Genomic DNA, 25960 nt, shown 5'->3' with positions numbered 1-25960 from the left:
TTATAAGGCTCTTCACATGTAAGCAAGCCAGCTCCATCTTCCATGCGTTATGCATAGCTGGATGAATGGTGGGAGACTATGCTGTACCCTTTTAAGGGCTGTGATAACTTTTTCTGTCTCCACATGCAAAAGGGGAAAAAACCCTGAAGTGTGTGTCTGAGCCATAATGGTAACCCTATGGCTTTGTGCCTGTGCTTCATGCTTCGCTTGTGGCTGTGCATATTGATACAGTTCAGTTACTGGAAAACAGATCAACCCCTCCTGAGTGGAGGAACTCAGGAAAAATGCTTCACTTGTGGAGCCTGCCATCAAGGAAGTAGGGTGTGTACAGCACTAGGGAGGAGGCAGGTGCCATGTTCAAAGATTGTATTAATGGCAGCAGAATCTGGCCCTTAAATACCCATTTACACTGCTGACTAGAATACAGTAACTTCTGCAAGTGGTCCAAGGAGTTCAGTGAGAGTAAAAGTTACCCAGTAAAGGGATGAACCTATCTGCAGTCTATTCCATATATAGAGTTGAAATGAAAATTTAATTAGGTAAATATTAATAACTGACTATCTCTATTAACCAGCCCATAAGAGGTATTCAACAAAAAATGTAACCATCCTTAAGAGAAAATCTTTACTTCCTCTCATGAAAGTCCTTCTGGCACTTCTTAGTTCAGTGACATTCTGTACTGTCACAGATTCCAAAGGTTGCAGCAGAACACTTAATGTCTGTGATGTCATATTCAGTGACTGCTACTTAAGCCAACCTGTTGAAATAGTTAAAACACTGTTAGAGACACCCAGAACAAGAAATAACTGCAATATTGAGATACATTGAAATGGGTGAGTTATATAGTAGCAGTTGTTTTTTAATGGAGACCAAGGTAAGCATGTGTTTGATGTAATTTTCAGTGTGGTTTTAGACTTAACGCATGGAGAAAACTGATTAATCCTGTATGGTGAAAATTGATTTCCCTTTGCATCAAACACAAAAGCTCTTTACACACAGAAGAGCTTTAGAAGGAAAATGACGAGGATTCAGGTATACCTCCACAAGATTTTTATTTTGCTCCATGGAAAAAGTACTTTGTTTGGAATCTCATGAAATTATTTCTATGGTTAAGAAACCAGTTAATCTTCAGTTATTCTCTCCATTATTGGGAAAGGGTAGAGATTTGCTAGTGCTTGTACTAACAGCTATGCCAGCTCTCTATTCATGATTGCATGGGCTCTGGAGCCTGAAATATTCATTGCAGTGCCAGTTTTAAATTACACATCTAAAAATGGCCAGATTTCCATGTATTTGAAGAACATTTGCATCAGCCTAATTTTTAATTGTTGCCTTTCCCCTAAATTATTTTCCCTATTTTCATGTTGCTATGCCTATTTAGATTGGATAACTGAAAGTACAAAAACATACTTTGTTTTAAGAAAGATATGTACTAACTGAAATATGCTAGATTAAAACCCTATTTAGTGTTTGGCACAGGCACTGCTGTAAGACAGTCAATGAAAAACACAAAGTATATTAAGACCCACAGTGTAGTTTTCAAGACAGAATTTTAGCATTCTCAAGGGCAAGGGACAGAAATTACACATATATGGGTATAAGTGATTGGAAACCAGTTCAAATATGTAACACAACACAAGTTCAGTGCACATAAACTGCTTTCAAAAGGGTCAAAAACAGTTTAAGATAAACCTGGATGGATATAGTATCAGACTTAATTGATTTAGGTTAAATTGATTTATTGAACTTCTGTCCTAGATCCCCTCCAGATTCAAGTTAACTCACAGTACCTCAGCATCCCAGGATGCTTTGCACCTCTCCCACAAATCCCGTCAAAGGGTCGGCAGGCTAACCTTGGCTCAAACTGTCTGATCCCACTGAGCAAGAAGGTATACTCTAGGGCTCCCCCAGCTTCTGGCCTGGGCCACTGCAGGCATGTGGCTGCATTTCTGGAATAAAAAGTGAGTGTCTGTTCACTTGCTTATTGGTTCAATCTACACAGTTTAGACTAACCTGAGAAGATTGGGTTGATTCAGCCACAGGCTCTTTGACTATTTGTACTTAGCCTCAAGGAGGAAGTGCCCCAAAAGTTGGAACAGTATTGTGGTTAATGAACTTAGTAAGGCCATTGAAATAACCATTTTGCCAGTTTGATTAATGAATCAAAAACATTGTTGCAAGTAAACCTGAATCTATTTTTCAGAATTTTCAGTAGATCAACACCCTCCACAAAAAAAAACTTAAAAGGGGTAAAAAGAGAAGAGAACCTAACATTTGACTAAACAAAAGGCTTTATTTGTCTCACAATGAATTGGGTTTTTTTGATATTTTTAATAAAAGCAAAGGCTAGATTCACAAGCAGACTAGCAGGTAGCCTCCATCCTGTTGCCCAGTTGCTAGATCACTTGGGAGGTGGAGAGTTCAAAGCAAATGCTTGTTCTAAATAGGTAGGGAAGGGATTATAATCTTGGTCTCTCACATCCCAGGTGGGTGCCCACCACTGGGCTGTAAAATGAGAGGTGAAAGTATCCTGTCCTGGCTGTCTTGCGAATAGCACTTAAGCCACTTTGTGACTAGCCTTAAAATCAGTACATTTCTTTTAAAAAATGGCAAAATGTGTCTTCTTTTTTCATTTGGGCAAAAATTAAAAAAAGATTAACCATAATTTGAAGTTTCAGTTTGCATAAATTCTTTGCTAAAATATCTCTCTATCCATAGGTTCAATTTGTGACACTGTCATAGACTGTAAATGTGCCCTTGCATGTGTGCCCCCTCTCTGCCTCAGATTCTCATCTGTAATTTTTTTCTGTCTTATCTATTTAGATTTTAAGCTCTGTAAGGCAAATATTGTCTCTTGACTCTGTATATCCACAGGATCCTGATCTCAGTCAGAGCCTACTTTGAGGCTAATTCAAATAAATAATAAATGGTACAACCAGAGCTATACACAAAGCAGTGAATAACAGTGTGCAATGTAATGTTGGCACGCTTTCTCAAATAAGCAATCAAAGAAGCATAACTGAAGTTAGACAAGAGGGGAAACAATACATTTTAGTTTAAGTAAAGGGTAGAAAAGAATTTGCATATGTTGACTGAGTCAAAAGCATATTGATTGTATGGCTGCCTAGCCAAAGTATGAGAAAAGCAATTTAATAATTTCTTTCCAAGCCACAGGCATCCCATTGACTAGGAAAAATTAACATAGTAAATAGTGTTCCCTTAGGAGAAACATGCATAGCCTTTAGAAAATGTGTGCATGTTTCTTTAACACTGGTCAGTGCAGCATGCCGTTTAGTGATTTCTTTTCTACACGCTCTTTCTGAGAATGCTTTGCAGTGTTAAGGAATATAATTTTAGACTTAAATAATAGATAAGAGTGGAATTAAAATGCAAAACAAAGCTGTAAAATATACTTTTCAAATAGGATTTGAAGAGATGGAGTATCATGAGGCATTCACAGAGATGTAGTATTGTTGTTTCCCGATGGTAGGAGCTAGAAGTAAAATGACTAATGTTGTTCATGTTGTGGTTAGATTTTGGTTAGGAACAATATGAAGCAGGACTAGATGAGAGCAAGAAGTTAGAAAGGCAGCAGAGGCAAGGTCACAATGTCAACATTATTTTGAAATTATGTATTCAGAATGTTATTACAATTGCTCTAATTTGTGTACCATAGATGGCTGGTCTGTCTGACACTAGAAGAAAAACACAATAAGCAAAGTTCTATACAAGTGTTGATATAATATCTCAACTATTTAATTTCAACAGTTACTGTGCAACCAGTGGAAAACATTCATAATCTTAAGTCAAATATTAACAAATGCTTTCTGATCCTCAACACCAAACTTAGGTTTCATGCTATAGTTTTCAACATTCAAGCTGTATTACTTTGGAATTCACTCCTGTTGTCAGTTTGATTTATTTCATGGCTTTAATCCTTTGGTATAAACAGAGTTAAAAACTCTCTGCAAAGGTTTATAATATTTGTTTTTGAAAATAGCTGCAATACTGAGGCTTGTACAACTGCCTTATTTCTCTTGTTACCCCATGATATCCTTGGAGAGTAGAAGCTGTATCTCAATGGAAATTTCCTGGTACCACTATTTTAAATACATTTTATTTTTTTCAGCAATATTTCATCAGAAAACAAAGCAATCAAGAACAAATCCTAGCTCTGCCTGTGTAAGCAAACAAAGTAGGAGACTTCTGTCCTTGCAGCTTATGTACCAAGCTAGAACACAAATACCACAAGATTCATAGTACTGCTATTGGTACTAGATGCCCCAAAAGAGGCATTTCTTGGCACTTGTACTGCTCTACTTTGGCACCCTGTTGGAAGCGTGAGCTTAGTGCTGGAATGGAGTACCTGGTGTTTGTTATAATAAAAAAGATGTTTCTCAGCATGCTTTTCCCCAGAAACCACAAGTATTCTTTCTGCCCCTGTCCAATGGGAAATTGCACTTATGCAATGGATCTGTATGCCTAATTGCATAGAAGCTATATCTGCTGCAACCACAGTATGGGCTGAATCCTATTTCACTTTACATACGTAAATGAACAAAGTAGGAGACTTCTATTCTTTATAGGTGTAAATGGTATGTGTGCAACCTCATAACTACACTTTTGGCACTTACTGCAGTAGAATTGCCATTTTATATACCTGCTGGAAGAAAAAATGGCAGTGGAGAAGAAAAAAGAACTCTAACATGTTTTGACCCAATACCATAGTGGTTTGAGCATCTGCTTACGAAGTAGGAAACCCAGATTCTTATCCCTCCTCTTGTAACCAAAGGCCTGATTAATGCCTAATTTGGTGCTTACAGCTTTTTGTTGGGAAGCAGAAAATGCAAGTTCAAATTATCCCTGGATGAGGGGGCCTCTGACACGGGTCTCCTTCTCCCTAGGCAAGTGCTCAAGCCACTAGGTCATTGAGCTAAAACACAGGAGGGTCCTCTTCCTCCAGCGCCACTTTGCTTCTGGCAGGCATGCACACAGATTGATTCAGTTTCAACCTAGGGTTTGCAACTGCAGTTACACTGCTGTATACATGCACTTAGGTGTGTAAAGGTAAATGGGATTTAGCCCTATATTTAAAAAAAATATAGAATACAAAGAATCCTTGCCACATACTGCACTAGTATATGTATGATTTAATTTCTGGGATTTTCCTTGTGTCATTTTACATAGGTTCATAAACAGATGCTGCCTTAAATAAATCAGGACCTCTTTATTGCCCTGCCTTGTCTTCAATTGGGATTTGAACTACTCTGTGTAATGGCTTAGAGCCAATAATCCAAGTGCCATTTCGAGTCCATAAAGAAATTCCCCATCTCTATTTATGCTTCTAAAATGTGGTATCCTGCTATTGGGCCATCAAACATCCATGAAATAAAAATCAATCTTGATTACAACTGACTTGAATGGGAATCTTACAAGTGACCTATGATGGAGGCACAAAACCCAGGTAGATAGGCAGAATGTTTGTATATATCATGATGACTCCTTAAAACATCTCTGAATATCGTATCTTCAAGCAGACATTCTCCTGTTTCTGGTTCCCAGGGTAATAGGATTTTTTGAAATTGATTCTGTGCCTAAATGCTATAAACTAAGAGGTGTTTTATCAATGAATGGCTGTCCATTCTAGGTATTAAGAAAATAACAAACACAAATTGGGTTGCCTCTTAATGGTGATCGAGAAGTGATGTAGTATGGTCTTTAGTTTGATAAAGTTTTAGGAACTCTTCTAGTGATATCTGTTCCGTGCATCTATTCTCCTATTAACTGATGGGTTGGAAAAAAAGAATTCTGCCAATTCCATGTCACTTAATAATACTTTGATATCACAGTAAGGAAAGTCTGACATGAGTCCGCTGTGCCTGTATTTAGGTAGTGGCCTAGAGTCTCCATGGCAGTTGTCTCCTAAGTCCCTTATATTTAGACACCACTGATGTAGATAAAACAATGGCTCAACTATTGCTTAACCCTGCTTCTGTCATTAAGCCTGCACAAAGTTCCCTAAATGCTGATGCTGTTCCTTAGCTTACCAGTTTGCTTGGAGTCCTAACCTAAGAAGCTTCACAAAGGAATTTTCAAACTAAGGGTTGCTTCATCCACTTTGGAAAAAAGCTCTAATTCCAGAGCATACAGACTCTGGTTAGAGCCTTTGCAAAGAGACAGCCAGGGATGGCAGGCATGACTTTCTTGATGGCTTTGGCTTTGGTGCTGTCTTCTGGTGTTTGGGGACCTGACTTCAAGTTTCCACTTTGCCTGGTTTAGAGCAGGGACTTCCAGGCTAGCGGAGGATTTTACTTACAACTAAGGCAGGATTCTTTTTCCTTTTGTGCACTTGAACTGCAGTTTTCTAACCGTGCTGTTGCTCATATACTGAGCATGCTCAGTGGATTATGCACTGGCCAGACACACATGCATGTACCTGAGCCATAAACCAGGAGTAATCCAGACTGGGTCACGAGTGCGTGGGTGCCGAGTATAGCCGGAATGGGGCCGCGATGGAGTGGAATTAGGCACAAACGCGTACTGGTTGAATTGAAAAGCTTTACTTACAAACTGACATACAGGGACTTGCGTCGATGCACACAGTGTAGGCACGCTCCTTACAGGTTACAAACAAAAGAGAAAACCGGGTGGCACACCGATGTTTCCGAGCATGCAGGATATGGGGTACGTTGGGACGGTCGTCGACGGGGAGTGGTTGGTGGTTAATCAGGCCTCCAATTTTGCTCCAAGGTACACGAGGAACTCATTCCCAACGTACACGTGGAGTTCTCTGACTTGGGCGGAAACTACCCAAGCTTTTATACGGCTAGTGAGCCAATTACTAGCCGTCGGGCATGAATAATTTACAATGAGCCGATCGGTAGCATGCATCCAAACGGTGCAACTGCTAGTTTTGGCGGGAGCTGATCACTGCACCAAGGCTTTTCCCGCCGTAGCGAGGCATCCCTTGCACCGAGTACTTGCACCGTGCTAAGAATTCTGCTGTGTCGAGGCACTTTTAATCACTAAGTACAGACAGAGTGACTACAGGGCTCTGAGGCTGAGCTCAAGGGGTTGGGAGCACAGGTAGTCTTTTCCTCTGTGCTCCCAGTTGTAGGCCACAGACCTAGGAGGGAAGGATGCATCAAAGACGTGAGCTGATGACTCTGGTGGTGGTGCTACTGAGAGGGCTTCAGTTTCTTCAAGCACAGTGCACACTTCAGGGAGAGGGGACTCCTGGGAAGGGACGGCACCCACCTCACATGGAGGGGTAAGTCCATTCTTGGCCAGGTTGGCCGATCTTCTAGATAAGGCTTCAAACTAAGATCCCCGGGGGACAGGGAAACACTAACTGGAGCATGCCCGGGGCGAATTTCAACAGGCTTAGGGCAATAGTAGGGGAAGCACTGCGGGACCAGGGACTGAAGGTGAAAGGAGTGCATGAAGAGTGGCCATTCTTCAAGGACACAATCCTCGAAGCACTAAAGAAGTCCATTCCAATGCAGAGGAAAGGTAGCAGAAGGACTGATTAATAATAAGCCCTTCTTTAGGTATGTAGGGAACAGAAGGAAAACAAATGGAAGCATGGGGCCATTACTTAACTCAGGACAGCTGGTTACCGACACTCAGGAGAAAACTGAACTCCTGAATGACTACTTTGCTTTGGTATTTCACCGGACTAAGGAGAAAATCATACTAGATAAGGTTCTTATGAATGGGCATGGTGGGAATGACTGCCCTCATGCTGATGTCGGCAGTCATTTCCACCATGCCCATTCATAAGAACCTTATCTAGTATGATTTTTCAATTGAAAAAAACTGAAAAGCTAGCCGAAGTCATCATGGAACCTCTGGCAAAGCTCTTCCAAAACTTGTGGTGCTCAGAGGAGGTCCCTGAAGACTGGAAGAGGGCCAGTGTTGTGCCCATCTTCAAGCAGGGGAGGAGAGAGGACCCAGGCAACTATAGGCCAATTAGCCTAACTTCTATCCCAGGGAAAATCCTGGAAAAATTCTTCAAGGAGTCTGTGCACTATGCTTGCAGAAGGTAGGATTCTGAACAATAGCCAGCATGGGTTTGTCATGCTCAGGTCTTGTCTTACCAATCTCATCTCCGTCTATGACCAGGTAACTTGCCACCTGGATAAGAGAGAGGAGGTCGACATTTTATACCTAGACTTCCCAAAGGCCTTTGATCTGGTATCCCATGATATTCTTATGGGAAAATTGGAAGATTGTGAGCTTAATTGCTCGACAGTTAGGCGGGTTGGAAGCTGGCTATGGGGAAGGACCCAGACAGTTCTAGTGAACGTATCTGTGTCATCCTGGCGAGAAGTGGCCAGTGGTGTTCCTCCAGGGTCTGTGCTTTGTCCAGTGCTTTTCGACATCTTAATCAATGATTTGGATGTGGGGGTGAAGAGCTCACTGGCCAAGTTTGCCAATGACACCAAGTTATGGGGGAGCGTGGTCTGCACCAATCTCAGGGGGCATATGCCCCCACTATGCATCGCCTATGAGTCCGGGGGTCCAGCTTCAGGCTCTGGGTGGCAGTGTGGGGCAGTGGAGGGGCTGGCTGGGGCACAAGGGTGCTACATTGCACGTCTAGTTGACAGGCAGCCCATGTACTTTACCCCCTTGTGCCCCAGCCAACCCGTCACGGTCTGTATGTGCACTTGTTTGCATGTAAATACTGTCCCTTACATGTGATCATATGCACATATAGACTGTATAGACTGATCAGTTTATACATACTGGTGCACGTGTAGACTGATGTGTTACTGCGGAGCTAATTAGTCTACTTGGCAGGGCATATCTGCACGTTGTGGTACAGTGATGTTGGTTTGGCAATGTGGTTTAGTACTTCCTTCTGGAAATAGTAAAGCACGGTGCAGTATGGGTTGTTACAACAGTGGGCACACATAAATTGCCCAGCTACATTGCTGTAGTGGTGTGCTATATTGGGGGACCACTACGGTGACATAGCTGGCAATCCTGTGTAGACCCATGTGATTGCTGCATTACTGTAGCATGCCATACAGTGAAATGGTGCATTGCTACGTTGCCATAGGGCAATGTGTAGATATGCCCACAGAGTAATATCAAGAGCTAGAACTGTGGAATGTGCTGGACAGTTTTAGTTAAGTTTCCCCTTTTCGGCTTGTTCCTTGAGCAAAGTGCTTGAGATCTAGAGTACTCCTTTGTCTTCATCTACAGACTTCATTTAAGTCTTCAGGGGAGTTCAAGGACAAAGTAGAGAACTGAACAGGGATACTGGGAAATGGGACAAGCACTCATATGCATATAAATGCTATGTGTGGTGGATTTGATGAGCAATATATTTAGCATTGGTGTTTAATCATCACCTCTGTAAAACATACCCAATTTATAGAAGAGGGAAGAGGTACAGAGACCTTAAGAAACTTAGGGTTGTGCAAGAAGTTGCTGGAAGAGCTAGAAAGCTGCACTAATTTCAGTTGCTTACATATTGAAACTTGTTTTAAATATGTAGCGTTTGGTGTTTTTCACCTCTAAATCACTGATTTTTCTAATTTCTTATTCTTCAAATTTTACTGTCAATGCTTCCAATTTCCTAAGTTGGTTTTGTCTTTATTATCACTCCTTAGAGGTCTAGGTCAGGAAGACACTCCCTGTTAGAATAGCACTTAGCTGTATACTTAAATTTCATTGAATACAATAGACTTATGCATATATTTAGTACTGAAAACATGCTGATAAGCTGTCCTGAACCACAGCCTTTATTATTAACTATTATTATCCTGAACTACAGCTACCTCCTATATTAAGGTATGGAAAACTGAATGTAGAAAAGAGATTTTTAAAAGGCAGGATGGTCTCTTTGTTCAAAAATCTTTCTTTGAGACCCGCTATTCAAATTAGTCAGTACTCTTGTGAAATGCAGAATTTTTAACATTTATACCTGAATCAAAGTTGGGTATACTTTATGAAATTTAAAATGTTTTAAATGTATGTCAGTTATAATTAGCACAGCAGCACAGATTAACTTTTTTGAAGCTTAAAATAAGAATATTTTTTTAAAGTATAGTCTGGAAAACAATGGGGATATCTGAAAGTTGGCATAGTAACGTATTCTTTTTTCTCCCTTTTTAATGATTTGTTACTCGGTGAAAATGTTAAAACAATTAGTTTTAGATACAATTTTAGGTCATCTTGCTGTGATGTACCTCATATTTCTAAACCTAGATTATCTAAGTTTCTTCTGCAAACAGTTCCACAGATTGGTATATATATGTTGCGTAAGAATTGCTATTAGCACATTATTTTTGGCACAGTTTTTTTCTCAGGGCCATATTTCCAGATCAGTCTTTTCACAGAACTCCCACGGATGTCAAGGGAAGTTCCACATACAGCCCAAGGGGAGAACATAGCAATTAGCTCTGCGATAGTTTTGCATGTCCTCTACCTGCTGCTGTCATTTGCATATGCTGACTTTTTCTGTGCAAAAGTCATTCAGAAGCACACTGTGCCATTTTCCAATAGCTTCTCTTTCATATGATGAAGGCAAAAGCAGAATATTTGGAATAGAAGGAATGAAAGAACAGCAGCTGTGAAAACTGCAGCAAGCATGTTGAAAACAATGGCCGGTATCATGGAAATTTAATATCCAAAGGGATACCAAGACATGCTTTCTGATTTATTCTATTTTCAGTTTGTTGCAGAGGCTCACTAAAGACTTTTTGCTGATGCATTAGCACAACGACTGAACACAATTAACTATTTATTAATTTAGTGTGGTTAGCAACCTACAACGTTTTCTTTTAAGATACCACCCGCAGGATATTAAACATGCAAGATTTGTGCCTCGCTTGTGTAAAAAATATCTTACAGTTCGTTTGTCCTAGTGAAAACATTATATAGATGCGTTTAATTATCAGGCTTTGTGAGTGGAATTGTTTGCCTTGAACATGTCATTTTCCAAAAGAGCTTAAAAATGGAACAACCCAACACAGCAAAATATGGAATGTTATTGAAACGTATTCCCAGTGAGTGCAGTTCAGTGTGTTTGATAATGGCTTTTGCATTGTCAGACTATAAAATTAGGTCCTCATCCTGCAACTTTTGCATTCTGCAAATTTCTCAGTATTATTGGGAGTTGGAAGTATGCAGGCACTTCAGGGGGTACTAGTACTAATACCAACATTGCAAAAGTGAGGTGGAAGCAAAAGCAAAGGTAACCAGTTTATAATACAGTCTGTAAATCTGTAGAATGCCACATTTTAAACAAGATTTTTGAGAAAAAAGAATCAGAAATATTTAATGTGCTTGAAAAAACTGCCATTCTGGTGCTTTGCGTGCAACCATGCAGACACAGTGAAGGAAAGTAGCTTGAAAGGGCTGCTCTCTCTCCTTTAGAGCTACCTTCCTGCCTTGAACTGTGTGAAAAGCAGCAGCAGCAGCAGGGTGCTTGTGAAAATGCATCTTAAACCAGATGTATAGCCTTCAATACTTTTTTCCCCCCAAACCAGAGGAAAAAATACTTTTTTTCAATACTTAATGGTTTTGGGGAAAAAAGTATTTATGAAACCATGACTTCCTGCCACATGATGTTGCTAATTAAGAGAGTTCCTGCTCCAGTGCAGCCCAGTTTAACCTATAACAGTTCTCAAGGTTCCCAGAGAAACTGGTTTACTTACTACCAGCTATATGCAAAAATCCCAGAATGTCAAAGCTTAAGGATACATTCTGTTTTAGATACTAAAAAAACCTCAAACGTGGAAATCATGGACTCTATTATTTGTGTGACAGCTGTGGCAAATATTCTAGGGTCTGTTCCAGCAGGATCCAGAAAGCTTGCTATTGAGTTCAGTAGGAGCTGGCAAGAGCCCTTAACTACGAGTCAATATGAAAAGGCAGTTGTCAGTGATTTTTTCTTTGTGAAAATTATAGTTTAGATATTATAAATAGTAGCTACAGGTGGCAAATGAGTCATAAAAATCCACAGTTAGAATGTTTAAATGAAACACTGTTTGCCTTCTAAGGACCTAGTTTTCAAACAATTCAGTAGTATCTATTTACTTTAGAGAAACTTTTGGTACATAATTATTTTTTAAAGCTTCCTCTTCATTATAATTGAAAGCAATGATCACAGTCACAATAGGCATCAAGGAAATATTTAACCACAACTGGCGTCATAATACATTAATTATGAAATATTAACAATTGTATTGGTTCAGGCTTGGTTTTCAAGCTTATAATCATATACACATTTAAATTTATTTATAGAAAAAGTCCTGGCCAAAAAAGCAGAACTACTCACGTGTATCACATGTGCATATGTGTTAGGTTTCTTGTTTTAGAGGAATTAAAAGAAAATAATTCTGCAGTTTTTCTTTTCTAATATCTTATGGATAGGGGCTTACCAAACTCAAAGTGGCTGCTGGCCAACTTTGTGGTCAGATCATGGGGATGGCAGCCATTTTCGCAAGTCAAGCACTATGCCCCCCTCCCCCCACTGCATCTGACCAAGGGGCCCCAGTGGCCTACCCATCACTGCTGATTGGCTGTGAGTGCTGTCTGTCATATGACACCATGCCTCACCACTGATTGGCTGTAGGGGCTGTCTATCATGTGGTTCCGCCTCTCACTGCCAATTGATGGAGAGGGGTGGAGCTATATGACAGACACCCCTTGCATCCAGTCAGCAGCAAGGAATAGGGCATCAGCCAGTTTGCTCTGTTGGCAGCCCCCCTCATTCTTTCATTCCTTGCAGGCTGTGTGGGGCCATGAGGGCTGCTGGTTCCCCAGAGGGAACCAGCATTTTATTTTCAATAAATTGTTTTTTCTCATGGAGCCTGACAGAAACATGGAGCCCATGCCTTTTTGCAGAGCCCACCTGAAATTACAGTTTCCGCAAAAATCACAAAATTGCTATTTCAGTAGGTCCCTTATGGATGCAGCACACAAGTTGACTCGAGCATGTCCATTACAAAAGAATGATGTTTGGTTCAGGGAGCGTAAGATTTTGGAATATCTTAATGGTTTGTTTAATTCTTCCATCATTATTAAAAAGGACGGAAAGCGTGGTTAGACCATGAATGTCAAACACAAATAAAACTTAAAACCTCTCTGAGATAAAAGGTCACTACTTTAAATTTTTATTACAGCAAAGTGATCACAATTCATTTTTACTTTCTTCCTTCTTAAATGATGAATCCATCTTTGTGTCTGGAATACTTCTTTATCAGCCTGCATGACTTGAAAATCAGTGGTTTAATATTATGCCCCCCACTATCTTTGCTTATATGAATACTTTTTGAAGTCATCTGACTATTCACATATGTAAAGCCACTTGTGTGTTTAAGTTTGTAGGATCAGAGTTAGAAGTATGTTCATGAAGAGAGCCAACAAGGACATGAATTGAGTGTCGTTCAGTTTATAATGATTTCATGGTTTTGAACTTGCAGTACTTTTTCCATTTATTGAACTTATTTATTGCATACTGTTAACTTTGGGGTAAATTATACATACACCAAAGATCATATTACTCCCATTGAGTGCCAATTGTACATTTAGTGCTGTAAGATCATGAAAAACTCTACATAGATTAATATCTTTAATAACCAGAGGTTATTTATTTCCAGTGAAAATCTTTAATGAATGTTTACAGATTGAAAACTACAAGGGAAATACTATACATTAACCACTGTATTTCCTTAGATACATGAGAATACAACTTCCCAGCTGTTTTGGCTATTTTCCACTTGGCAAACATTTTCAATCGGTTGTCACTGCTGTGGTTGTTCTGTCTTGAACCCTTCCTTATTTTGTGCACCTAGGTCACTTAATGTCCTTAGTAAAACTGGCACAGCACTTGAAGCGTGATTTCTCAGTCAAAAATGAGCTGAAATACCTTACAAATAAAAAAAGCTGTTTAAGAACCTACAGTGCTTAAAGACTATTCAATCTCTGCCTTTGCAACTTCAGAGACTCTCTGAACAGACAAACTGATTATGTCCCACAGTGTGAAAAAAGCTCATAGCCCCATAGGAAGTATATACATTCTACAAGCAATTGCAGTTTTTGGATCTAAGGTTTTGCATCACCCAATTACAGAAAAATAAAATCCATCATAAGGTCATAAAATCAAAATCAGACACCTATCCCACGCTCCCCGTGTTCAGTAGTGTTTTGCAACTTTGTTGGGTCCATCCCTAGTAACAGTGACCTCTTAGTGTAGGTATTCAGCTCTGTATTTTTACATAGGAGGTAATACTGTATTTACTCAATTAGAAGATGAGGTTTCCCTCCCATTTAACAGGGGGGGGGGGGGAAGCCCCTTGCCTTACAATCAAGCACAAGGCAGTGGAGTAGGGGATGTGGCAGGAAGCTGTTGCTGCTGCTGTGGCTGTGGTTGCAGCTCTGGCCCCAGCCTGGGTTCAGGCTGCAGCTGAAGCTGGAACTGCAGCTGCTGCCTGCCCACCCAACTGCTGTCTCTGCAGACCTGGCCACTCCTCCCCTGCAGCCTTCAATCTTCTCCCTTGCACTCCTTCTCCCTCTCTCTGCCCCTCTGCCACACTATTCCTTACCTTTGTTCTGCATGATAGGCTCTGTCCCTGCTGCAACCTGGGGCACTGAGTCTGGCTCCAGACTGGCCCCATAGCAGCAGCAGGAGCAGGAGCAGGAGCAGGGAGTGGGTACTGCTGCTGTGGGGCCAGATTAGAACAGCAGTGTCAGCTCCATGCCACTGCTATACGACTGGACTAGAGTCATGCTCCATGCTGCAGCAGGGACGGAGCCTGCCAGCCTGGAGAAAAGGTAAGGGGAGAGATGTGGCGGGGCAGGCAGGAGAGAGAGTCTTCAGGAGGGGGGAAGATGGGAGTAAGTGGGGTGGGGACCTGAGTCTGTGGGGGACATAAACGGCAGGAGGGGGAGGCAAGGGGAACAGAGGGAGAGGGAATTGGGGTAGCCTGAGGCTGGGGGTGGGGGGCAGGCACAATGGGTAAGTGGGGGAGGGGGCAGGCAGCAAGGGCCAAGCTACCTCTTTCTCTACCTTCCACACTGACTCCACACTGCCTGTGCCCCACTGCCTGTCCCATTATTGACCCCCTGTGTGCCCTACCAAATGCTCCCCACATCTAGTCATCCTGGAGTAGCCATTTGCTCCATACAAATAAGTCATTACTTGCTCCCCCACCATCTACTGCCTATGGCAGCAGAATTTAATTATATGATTTCAATATTTCAGTAATATTATTGTTGAGATGGGTTTTTGAGGAATAATGGTGATTTCATGACTGTTAAATTTCAGTAATTATGCTCTGATTATTAGTTTCCATTTAGATAATCACTGCAACTTCTCAATGTGTTTCTCGAATTATTATAATTCCTCAGTTGCTGTGCTGTTATTACAGTGCTCACTATTCCCAGGTGATCTCTGAGTTGGAGGCAAATACTGAAGTTTCTTCAACTCTGGTTCCTGCTTGCATGGTGGGTCTCAGTAATTATTCAGGCATGGGCAGGGGTGGATCCAGGGGGATGCGTAGTGGTGCAGTTGCATTCCCTGCCCTCGCTTCTTTTGATTCCTGTTTCACCCAAACTTTAAAAACAACTTCCTGGGAGGGGCAGTGGCATCTCTGTTCAGGCAGCACTGAAGGGTTAATTGACTTCATGGCTCATTGCCATTTCCCTAATTCCTGGTAAGCTCTTTCTACTCCATAGGTGTTAAAGACCCTCTATACTTTTTGATGATCTTGATGTTCCACCATGCAACCTATCCTTTCCTCTGCAATTTTGCTGTCTGTTAGCCATTCCTGGTCCTGTCTCTCTTCTATTTCAAAGACCTGCACACTGTTTAGCTCTAGCTAAAAATCTTAACTCGGGTATAGAAATGACTGACAATGAAGCACTGGAGGCACTATTAAGATGCTGAAGAAGGCTGTATTTTGTTCTAGAAATCCAAATAAGAGACATACATTCAGCTATAATGACTACAGGATTAATGACATAATACCTTTTACTATTTGGACTATTTTTGCCTAGTTTGTTGCGGGGGGGGGGGCGTTAACTAAATATATAATCTAGCAAATTAATGTACATTCCAATAATTGTGTTTGTTTTTGCCTTGATTTAAAATTGAATAATATAGTACTAGCTCAGTAAATTGGCAAAGCATTTAGCTTATCTCTAAGTGGAGAAAAATATGTATTTTTTTATGTGATATTATGCCACAACATCTATACCCTCTTTTAAAAATCCTAGATCCACCAATAAACATGGGGCCAAAGTGAAGACATGTTTTCTTCGGACTGGCAAGAGAGGGAAACAATATGCTTCATTTCAAAGTTAAGCGCTGTGATTGCTGGGGGAAATCCAATGAGAGAGGTAGGATTTCACAGGCATAGTGCCTGTGGTGTCCTCTGCAGTGTAGTCTTCCATTAACAGCAAGAAGGTAACAGGCGGCATTCTTTTTACTGTAGTTTTTGAGTGGTTAATGTGTTCTGGGTGTGTTGTCAGCAAAACAGAAGATATTCATATAAAATGTGAATATACATAGTCCATAGGCAAAACAGACAGTTTAAAGGGGTCCTGAGTATGTGCTCCAGTGCTGCCCTTGTGCTCTCCTAGGACAAAGAAAGGACTTAACAGATATCTCATTAAGGAGATGGACGCATCTTAGTACTGGCTTGCTTTTATTTCTGGTCATTTCATTGCTTTGTCCTTTCATTTATTTAATAGAAAGTTATTAATTGAGGAGAGTATTGGTTAGTAGATAATACAGTTAAACGTATAGTAGGCACTCCAGCTGGGATGCAGGCAAGTACAGAGGAAAGCATACTGTAACTATTTTTAAGAAAGTCTATTGAGCACTCTTCTGTAAGTTGTTATACTACAGTGAATATCTTCTGTAACTTATATAGAATCTTTCTTGGCATAGGATGTTGTAAATTTGGAATGAACCAAAAACTGGATACATTTGTTGTTTGTAGTTTGATCCTAGGACAAATTTTTTGTTTTGTTTTGTTTATTTTAATGATCAACTCTGCAAGAGATTGCTTTTCCCATGCTTCTTTGTAGCCCCTATTTAATAGTGAGTATCTTGAGGGCTAGGGACAGAAGTTACACAGAAACCAGTCTAAGTGATTGGAAACTGTTTTAAACCTGTAACAGAAGTTCAGTGTACATAAACCACTTTGAAAATGATCAAAACTGGCTTAAGATAAACCTGATTGGATATAGTATCAGCCTGAACTGATTTAGTTCAAACCAATTAATGGAACTTCTGTCCCAGATCCCTTCCTGGTTAAAGTTTACTCACAGTCCCCCAGCATCCCAGGATGCTTTGCAAACTATCTTCCTCCCCCCCCCCCCCCCCAGCCTGTCGCTCACCCCCTGACACCTCAATTTACATTTTCACTGACTGGCTTTGTTTCTTCAGAGGCTTCTGGTTTCCTCACTATATGTTCCATCCAGAAAGAGCAGGGGGCCTTCCCAGTGTGGGTGAGATCTTGGCCTGCCCACCTGTTTCTGGGCTAACTGCCTGCCCCTCTTTCACCTGCCACACCTTGATGGATAACTGATTCAGATGTTTCCCAGGCAGGAGGCTGCCCATTTAGGCCCCTGATGACATGCATCCATTCCACAGGCCCATACCTCCCCTAACACTGTGGCCCAAGCTTCACAGATGGTATCCTCATCTGGAGCCTCACAACTGCACTGCAACCAGCAATCCTCAGGCCTTTCAAAGATTTTACAGGTCTTAGCTTTCCCTAACCAGGATTGTGCATGTGTGTGGTGGCTGGAGTTTATAAGGTGCCTCCTACCCACCTTTCACCAGGGAGGTTTGTGGTCCTGGCATTTTTGGGGGGCTGCTGCACCACCGGCAGTCCCACCAGGCCTCCCAACCCTGGCAGGGTACAGTTTTAGGTCATGCCCAGGACCTGGGGCCTCCTCCTTCCCCATAGCCCCAGCTCATACCTCCAAGTTCATCCTGGCACGGGAGCTCAGCAGGGAGATATTCTTCCCCTTTCATGGGGACAGGGCTTTGGAGTGAGACGGGGACTTCCCTTTGGGCATGTTCCCACTGATGCCAGGCTGAGGAGGAGCAAGGGCAAAGGGTTTCTGCCTCCTGAGGTGCAGCAGGATCGCTGTGGTGGTGAAGTGTTTCACCTCCTTGTCCTGGCTGATCTGCCTTCAGCAGTGGTAGCAGATAGCATACTTGGGATCATCTGCCACCTCAAAATGTTCCCACACTACACTACCCCTCTGCTTCTGGGTTGAGGGTGGGAATCCTGCCTTATCCCCCTCCTCTCAGCAGACAGTGACATAACAACAGGGGAAGCTGAACCACCTGCCCCACAGCCTCCTCCAAGGTGCCTTCTGGAGAAGGAGACCTAGCTCTAGGGGAACCTGGAGGGTTCGGAACACAAACTCAGATTTCCCTTCGTTCCCCAGAATTTCTTTTGTTAGGGCACTCAGGTTCCCTCCTTTCAGATCCAGCTCCTCCTCTGGCACTGGGAAGCTCACGCTGGGAGATGAAATTGGGGTGAAGGAGACTCATGCTGGTGCTGGTGGCTATTTCTGGTGTTAAGGGATGTGGTAGAGATGCAGGGACAATGGCAGCAGAAGACTCATTGCTGCCAGGAAAGAGGATGTGTCTATGTTTGTGGGGTAGGGAGGGACTTGCAGCTCTCCCCCTACCCCCTCTAGTCCCTCTCCCTCCCCTACCAGAAAACCTGGCATCTGCCTTTCCAGTTCGCTTCATAATCTTTGCTGTGCTGGAAAATGTGTGTGTGTGCAACTGTAATATCTCTTCTTTTCTCAGCTTACTATATGTGTGTGTAGCTAATATCTCTTCTCTGTTTACTGTATATGTGTGTAACTAATATCTCTTCTTCTCTGTTTACTATATGTGTGTGAGTGTGTGTAATGTATGTGCTTTCCTGCACAGTGATGGATCACACTACCAGGGAAAACACAGCTTTCTTTTTAAAAAGTGTGGGGAAAAAATTACAATAACAAATAAGAGGTTTTTTGGGGAAGAATATGTTGAAAGAAATGGATTGGATAGGGATAAGTAGAGGGATTCTAGGCAAGGGTAATTAGTAAGCTGTATACAATCCTTTCCAAGAAGAGAGACTAGCAGGAGACTGACTAGAAAGACAAGCTAGTTAAGTAGTACCTTTCAGACACTGTTGCTCAGGCAGAAACAGCTCGCAAAAGGGACAGAAAGGCTGCAGACAGAGGCTTATATGCTGTTTCTACATCCCTCCCCCAGAGCACTATGATTGGAAGGGGAAAGATCAGGGAAAGATCACAGTCACTGGCCAGCTACAGATGTCAGTCTTTCTCCCCCTGCTCTCCCTCCGTCTTCTCAGTTTCTGTTTCCCTGAAAGACTGCCATCTGAATCGCTGAATCTTTTTTTTAATTGATTTGGAGGCTTCAAATCAATTTGGAGGTTTTATTTTTCTCCCGATTCAATTTGGATTCGGTGATTCAACCTCTGAATTGGGCCGAATCTTCTCCAAATCAAATTGGCTACTGAAGCTTTGCACACCCCTAGCTGCAAGCATGCTGAAATGGGGCCAACACAGCCCAGGGGCTCTCTTTAACCCCTTCCTTACCAGGGGCAAGCTAGTCCAGACCATCACAGGATAGAATTCAAAATCATCTTGATAAATTGGAGAACTGGGTTTTTAGCAACAAAAAGAAATTCAATAAAAACAAGCATAAGATGCTACCCCTAAAGGAAAAAAAAAAGACACGTATAAAACAGGGAATGAGTAGCTAGGAAATAACACTGTTGAGAAAGATCTGGGGATTCTTATGAATCAGAGAAACAAACAAGGCTAAAGCAAATTTGGGCTGTGTTAATAGAAGTATTGTATACAAGGGTAGGGAGGTGGTTGTGCCACTTAGAACTGATCAGTTCAGTTCTACTGCATTTGAGAAAAATGCAGATAAAGGGCTTGAAAAGCAAACTGTACGAAGAAAGGTTGAGAGAATGAGGTATGTTTAGTCTGGAGAAAAGGAGATTAAGGGAGGCCATGATAACAGTTTTCAAATATTTGAAAAGCTGCCGTAAAGAAGAGCTAGAACAACTCTTTTCCTTTGACACAGGCAGGATAGGACATAAAGAAACAGTTTTAAATTGCAGCAAAGAAGTTTTACATAAAATGGTGGGGGAAAAAACCCTTTCTTAATGTCAGAACAGTAGGACAATGGAATAAGCTGCCTAGGGAAGCTATGGAATTTCCTTCATTGCAGGTTTTCAAGAGGCTGAATAGGCATTTACCTGAGGTAGTTTAGGAATAAGGTATCTTTCATCTGTGCAGAGAATGGGACCAGATGAACCTTAAAGGATATATATATCCAACCCACTCACCATCCAGGTGAGTGTACACATGCAGTTTGTGGGGCCGCAGACCTGTTTGTGGTGCTGCAAATCGCACGTGCTGCACATATAGGTATTTGCCACACTGCTGATTTGCTGTACGGTAGGTTTTTTTGACATTGGGAGTTTCCAGTGTCAAAAAACCCCATGGCAAAAAAAAGTGAGGCAGTGCGCATGGCAGCAGCATGCGCCACCAAAAACCAAAGCCTGGCCGGCCAGAGCCACACTTGAGCTGTTGGCCAGTCTGCTCACTCCTGGATCACTGCCACTGGAACCCCAGGAGGCCCCAGCACCCCAGGTAAAGCTACTAAGGCCAGCCCAGGTGCTGGCCTCAGCCTCCCCTATCCCACCCAGAGCATTTCTCCCCAAGCTAACCGCAGGTGCTGGGGTGTGTGTCTGGGCAAAAAGCAGCGCCATAAATTTGTGCCACTGCTTTTTTTCCCCATGGCAACTGCACACCCCTGCTCATGGGGATGTGGCCTATGATTCTATAATATCTTAATAGATTTAAGATTATTCTTAGAAAAGCTAGGCCCCAGTTCAGCAAAACACCTGGCCATTTGCTCAAAGTTTATTGACGCTTTAAAGCACCCAGTTGGCAATATGGTATGCACATTATTAAATGCTGCATATACTTTTCTTAGCAATTTATTCATATTCACAGTGAAATCCACTCAATTGCTGAAAGGATCTTTTTCCTCTTTTTTTTTTTTTTAAGGAATTTGATGCTACTCCATGAAAGGCCCATGGAGTAAAAGGATACTTCTTAAATGGACAGAACTATCAATAATGCTTTTTAAAAAGTAGAACAGAATTGGAAATTCACTTTGTTTGAAAGAATTTTCATGAGCGGCTACAGGGCTCTGGGAGTGGGACTCAGGGGGTTGGGGGCCCAGGTGGTTTTTTCCTTGATCCTTCTGGTTACGGGTCACAGGTACAGGAGGGAGGGATAAATCGAGACAGTAAACAGAAGACTGTGGCACTGCTGCCACCATGAAGGCTTCGGCTTCTACAACCACAGTCCAGTGTTCGGAAAGAGAGGCAGTGGTCTGTTGAGAAGAGACAGCTTTCACCAGGGGAAGAAGCTCTTTTCAGCCAGAATGGCTGACTTGCTTGACCGGGCTTTAAACTAAGCTCACTGGGGGATGGGTGGACAACCATCAGAGCAAGCTCACCAAGCATCAACTGCAAAACCAGCAGGTTAGGATGCTCAAGGGAACCCACTTCTACCCGAGTCCAGGAACAGAGCTTCTCCATGAGTACAAGGAAACCTAGGGCCTCCAAAGGCACACTTACATGCCTGTACACTAATGCTAGGAGTTTGTGGAATAAACAGGAGGAACTGGTCCTTCTGCTAAACAGAAATGACTATGATCTCAGGGATCATGGACACCTAGTGGGACTCCTCCTATGACTGGACTAGTGGTATAAATGGCTATACACCGTACATGAGAGATCATGCCGAAAAAATGGGTAGGGTGTAGTTCTCTATGTGAAGGACAGCTACATGTCCCTACAAGCTGAGATTGGCACATCAAGGACTGGAGACCCTTTGGGTTAGAATTCAAGGGGGATGTAGTGAAGAGGATACAATGGTAGGAGTCTGCTACAGATCTCCAAACCAGAAACAAGTGCTTGACCAAGAATTCACCAGGAAACTGGCCGAGGCTGCATGCTCTTAGTGCATGGTCATCATGGGAGACTTCAATTACCTGTACACCTCATGGGATGAGCACTCAGCCAAATCCAATTGGTCACAACGCTTCCTTACATGCGTGGATGAGCTCTACCTGTCTCAAGACATTTATGGGCTGACAAGAGACAAGATGCTGCTGGACCTGGTACTGGCCAAAGGGGATGATCTAATCAGTGGCCTAAGAATCAAAGGGAAGCTGGGTGACAGTGACCATGAGTTGATCACGTTCACTATCCATCGCAAAGCTGGCAAGTCAGCCAGCAGTGCAGTAGTCCTTGACTTTAGGAAAGGTGACTTCCATAAGCTCAGGAGGCTTGTTCTTGAGGCCCTGAGGCCATGATTTCACAGGGAGGGGAGTTCATGAAGAGTGATTGCTCCTTAAGGAAGCGATCCTAGAAGCACAAGGGGAGTCCATCCCAACTGTCCCAGCCTCCTGCGGAGGGTTCGGTATTGAGACTATGGTCGGGGGTAGAAAGGTAAGAAAGGTTTATTGACTTAGCAAAAACACAACTACGTGTAGTAACAAGACAAACAATGACAGACAAGAACAATTCACATTGGCAAATTATTGGCAGTCCCCTCTAATGCCTAATGTACAACAAGTTTTTCTTTCCACAAAGCTCAGCGAAGTCAGGTGTCCCTGATCAGTGCTGTCTGAGAGGTACCGGGAAGGACCCTGGAATTCAGTCCTTGGTTGCCTTGAGATCCACGGGCCCACTGATCCTGGCCAACAGCTAACTAATTCTTTTCACAGAGCTTTATCTTCCTTCAGAATGATTTATGGATGTTTTAGCTAATTTATAGCTTCTGAACGGTACTGATAACATGCAGCCACTCAGATTCTTTTTACTTCAACTGTCCATAGACTGACCAATAGCAGTACAAGACTTGCATTCCTTTGATAAGGTTAATTTTTACTACGCCACAGGGCCTTACTACTTTAAGGCTTTGCGAAATTTACTAGACCTTATTTTATACAAGGCCTGACTACATCTTAAACTTTAATTAGGGTCTTAGCAACAACGTATAGCTTAATATCTAAACAAATACAGAAAAACACTTGGGCTAATCTTCATAGAGCCTTCAGCAAGCACCTTTATCACACAGACATAATTTCAGCTGTCACACCAACCCATAGGAAAGGTGGCAAAAGGGCTCAGCAACCCCCTTGGCTCAACAGGGGACTCATGGACCTCCTGCATCTAAAAAGAGAGGCCTATAATGGATGGAGGTCAGGAAAAACCACTAAGAAAGAGTATTCTGCACTGGTCCGCACCTGCAGGGAGCAAACTAGAAAAGCTAAGGATGCAACTGAACTCCATCTGGCTACACAAATCAAGGACAAAAAAAAAAGTCCTTCTTCAGATATGTGGGGAGTCAAAAGAAAAACAAGGGCAATGTTGGAGTCCAGGTAAACCAGCTGGGGCAGCTGACTACAGACATACAGGAAAAAGCCAAGCTGCTTAACGATTACTTTGCATTGGTTTTTCACCTGCCCAAAGGGACCACCCTGCCTAACTTGATGCAGGATCACTGGGATGAAGATGAACATATGCCCACCATTGGCGTGGCTCTTGTGAGGGAGCATCTTGAGAGGCTGGACCACCATAAATCAGTTGGTCTGAATAGGTTGTACCCAAGAGTGCTAAAGGAACTGGCAGATATCATAGCGCAGTCACTGACGAGCATATTCGAAAACTCGTGGCACTCGGGAAAAGTACTTGAAGAGTGGAAGAGGGCTAATGTGGTGCCCATCTTCAAGAAAGAGAGGAAAGAAGACCCAGGAAACTACAGGCCAATCAGTTTGATCTCAATCCTTGGGAAGATTTTGGAAAAAATTATCAAAGAAACCATTCCTGACAGGCTAACAGAAGGCATTATTCTGAGGGATAGTCAACACAGGTTAGTTGTGGGTAGGTCTTGCTTGACCAATCTCATTTCCTTCTGTGACCAGGTGGTGTATCACCTAGACAAAAGGGAAGAGGTTGATGTCATATATTTGGACTTTAAAAAAGCCTTTCACCTGGTGTCCCATGATGTCCTCATGGAAAAATTGGGCAACTGCCACCTCGACTACTCCGCAGTCTGATGGCTGGGGAACTGGCTCTGAGGTCGGACCCAGAGAGTGGTAGTTGACGAAACTGAATCAACGTGGCACTCAGTGACTAGTGGTCTCCCCCAAGGCTCCATTCTTGGACTTGTACTCTTTAATGTCTTCATAAACGATCTGGACACTGGTGTCAAAAGTGGACTGGCCAAGTTCGCTGACAACACCAAACTTTGGAGAAGAGTCTCCACACTTGAGGATAGGCTGGTGATCCAAGCCAACCTCGATAGGTTTGCAAGGTGGGTGGATGAAAACCTGATGGCATTCAATATGGAGAAATGCAAGGTGTTCCACCTCGGGAATAAAAACCCGTGTCACACTTATAGGCATGGCCATGCTACATTTGCTAGCACCATGACCAAAGGAGATTTGGGAGTCACGACTGACCACAAAATGAATATGAGCCACCAGTGCGATACCACAGCTGGCAAAGTGAACAAAACTCTGGCTCCTCCTCCTGTACTCGGCCTTGGTAAGGCCGCAGCTGGAGTACTGCATCCTATTCTGGGCTCCACAATTTAGGAAGGACGTGGAGAAGGGGAGTGTCCAGGGGAGTGTCATGTGCATAATCAGAGGGCAAGAGAACAGGCCTTATGAGGAGAGACTGAGGCATGGGGCTCTTCAGCCTGGAGAAGTGAAGGTTCAGGGGTGACTTGGTGGCAGCCTATAAGTACATAAGGGGTGTGCATCAGGATCTGGGAGAACACCTGTTCACCAGAGCACCCCAGGGGGTGACAAGGTCCAACAGTCACAAACTCCTGCAAGACCGTTTTAGACTGGGCATAAGGAAAAACTTATTTACTGTCTGAGCCCCCAAGGCCTGGAACAAACTCCCCACAGAGGTGGTGCAAGCACCTATTCTTGGACACTTTCAAGAAACATTTGGACATTTATCTTGCTGGGATCCTTTGACACTAGCTGATTTCCTGCCCCTTGGGCAGGAGCCTGGATTTGATGATCTTGTGAGGTCTCTTCCAGCCCTAATGTGTATGAAATCTATGAAATTTTACTGCCCTGTTCATTACACAAGAACATTCAGTGTGCAGCAATAAAATATAGGGTGACTTTTGTACTGGGGGAATGGGTTTGATAGGTATTACTATCACTGTTGTTTTTCAATTCCTGAAATTAAACTGTAATAATTTTGATAAATCTGCTCCTTAGATGCAGATTTGAAATCGTCAGCAATGTTGTTATACTTGCAATATATTTGAATCTAGATCTCTAGAGAAGAAAATTTAGTCTTTAGGCCACTGGCTGAGTTCAAATTCACACTCAAATAAAGGAGTATCAATTAAGGTATTGCATTATGATGGAGAGAGATGGTCTGATGAGCTACACACAATAAATATATAAACCATTTACTCAAAGATTTTTTGCAAATCAAAAATTGTTGACATAAAACAACTAATAAAGAGCAAGGTTCAAAATAATTGAAATTCAGTTCACTGTCTCATCTGAAAAATATTGTATGTAGCAGCACAGCATCCTTTGTTGTTTCCAAGCAATGTTATTAGGTATGCAAGATATATGGTCAGCTGGCATAAAGAACCATAACTCCATTGAAGTCAGGAGGCCAGGGTAGAGGCACTGGCCTTTGGAATCCGTAATATTCTACAGAAATGCAAGCACATCTAATTCAATCTTACTTGCATGTATTATGAAAGTGACATTGCGAACATTAAGAATGCTGAGGTATAAATTTGCATAATGGTAAAAATAAATCTTATTGTGTTGGGTAGTTTTAAAATTATTTCTTAAGAAAGAGAAATGTTTTCTGGCTAGAATTAC

At 42.3% G+C, this 25960-nt stretch overlaps 1 protein-coding gene across 5 annotated transcripts in view; it reads left to right on the top strand.

Annotated features, from left to right (window-relative positions):
• GUCY1A1 (guanylate cyclase 1 soluble subunit alpha 1) overlaps window positions 1–25960 on the top strand; it is a 65293-nt gene that overhangs the window by 8532 nt on the left and 30801 nt on the right. The window contains exon 1 of one of the 5 annotated variants that reach the window (XM_059721942.1): window positions 14471–14790. The exons of 3 other annotated variants lie outside the window; for them this stretch is intronic. The gene's annotated coding sequence lies outside the window, so the exon portion shown is untranslated. Of the gene's footprint in view, window positions 1–14470; window positions 14791–16237; window positions 16357–25960 lie in introns of those variants that run through there. One more of the 5 variants, XM_019481465.2, reaches the window with a different exon arrangement.

Source organism: Alligator mississippiensis, chromosome 2 (genome assembly GCF_030867095.1).
Source record: "Alligator mississippiensis isolate rAllMis1 chromosome 2, rAllMis1, whole genome shotgun sequence".
Taxonomy (NCBI): Eukaryota; Metazoa; Chordata; order Crocodylia; family Alligatoridae; genus Alligator; species Alligator mississippiensis.
This window is presented reverse-complemented; position numbering and strand designations above follow the sequence as displayed.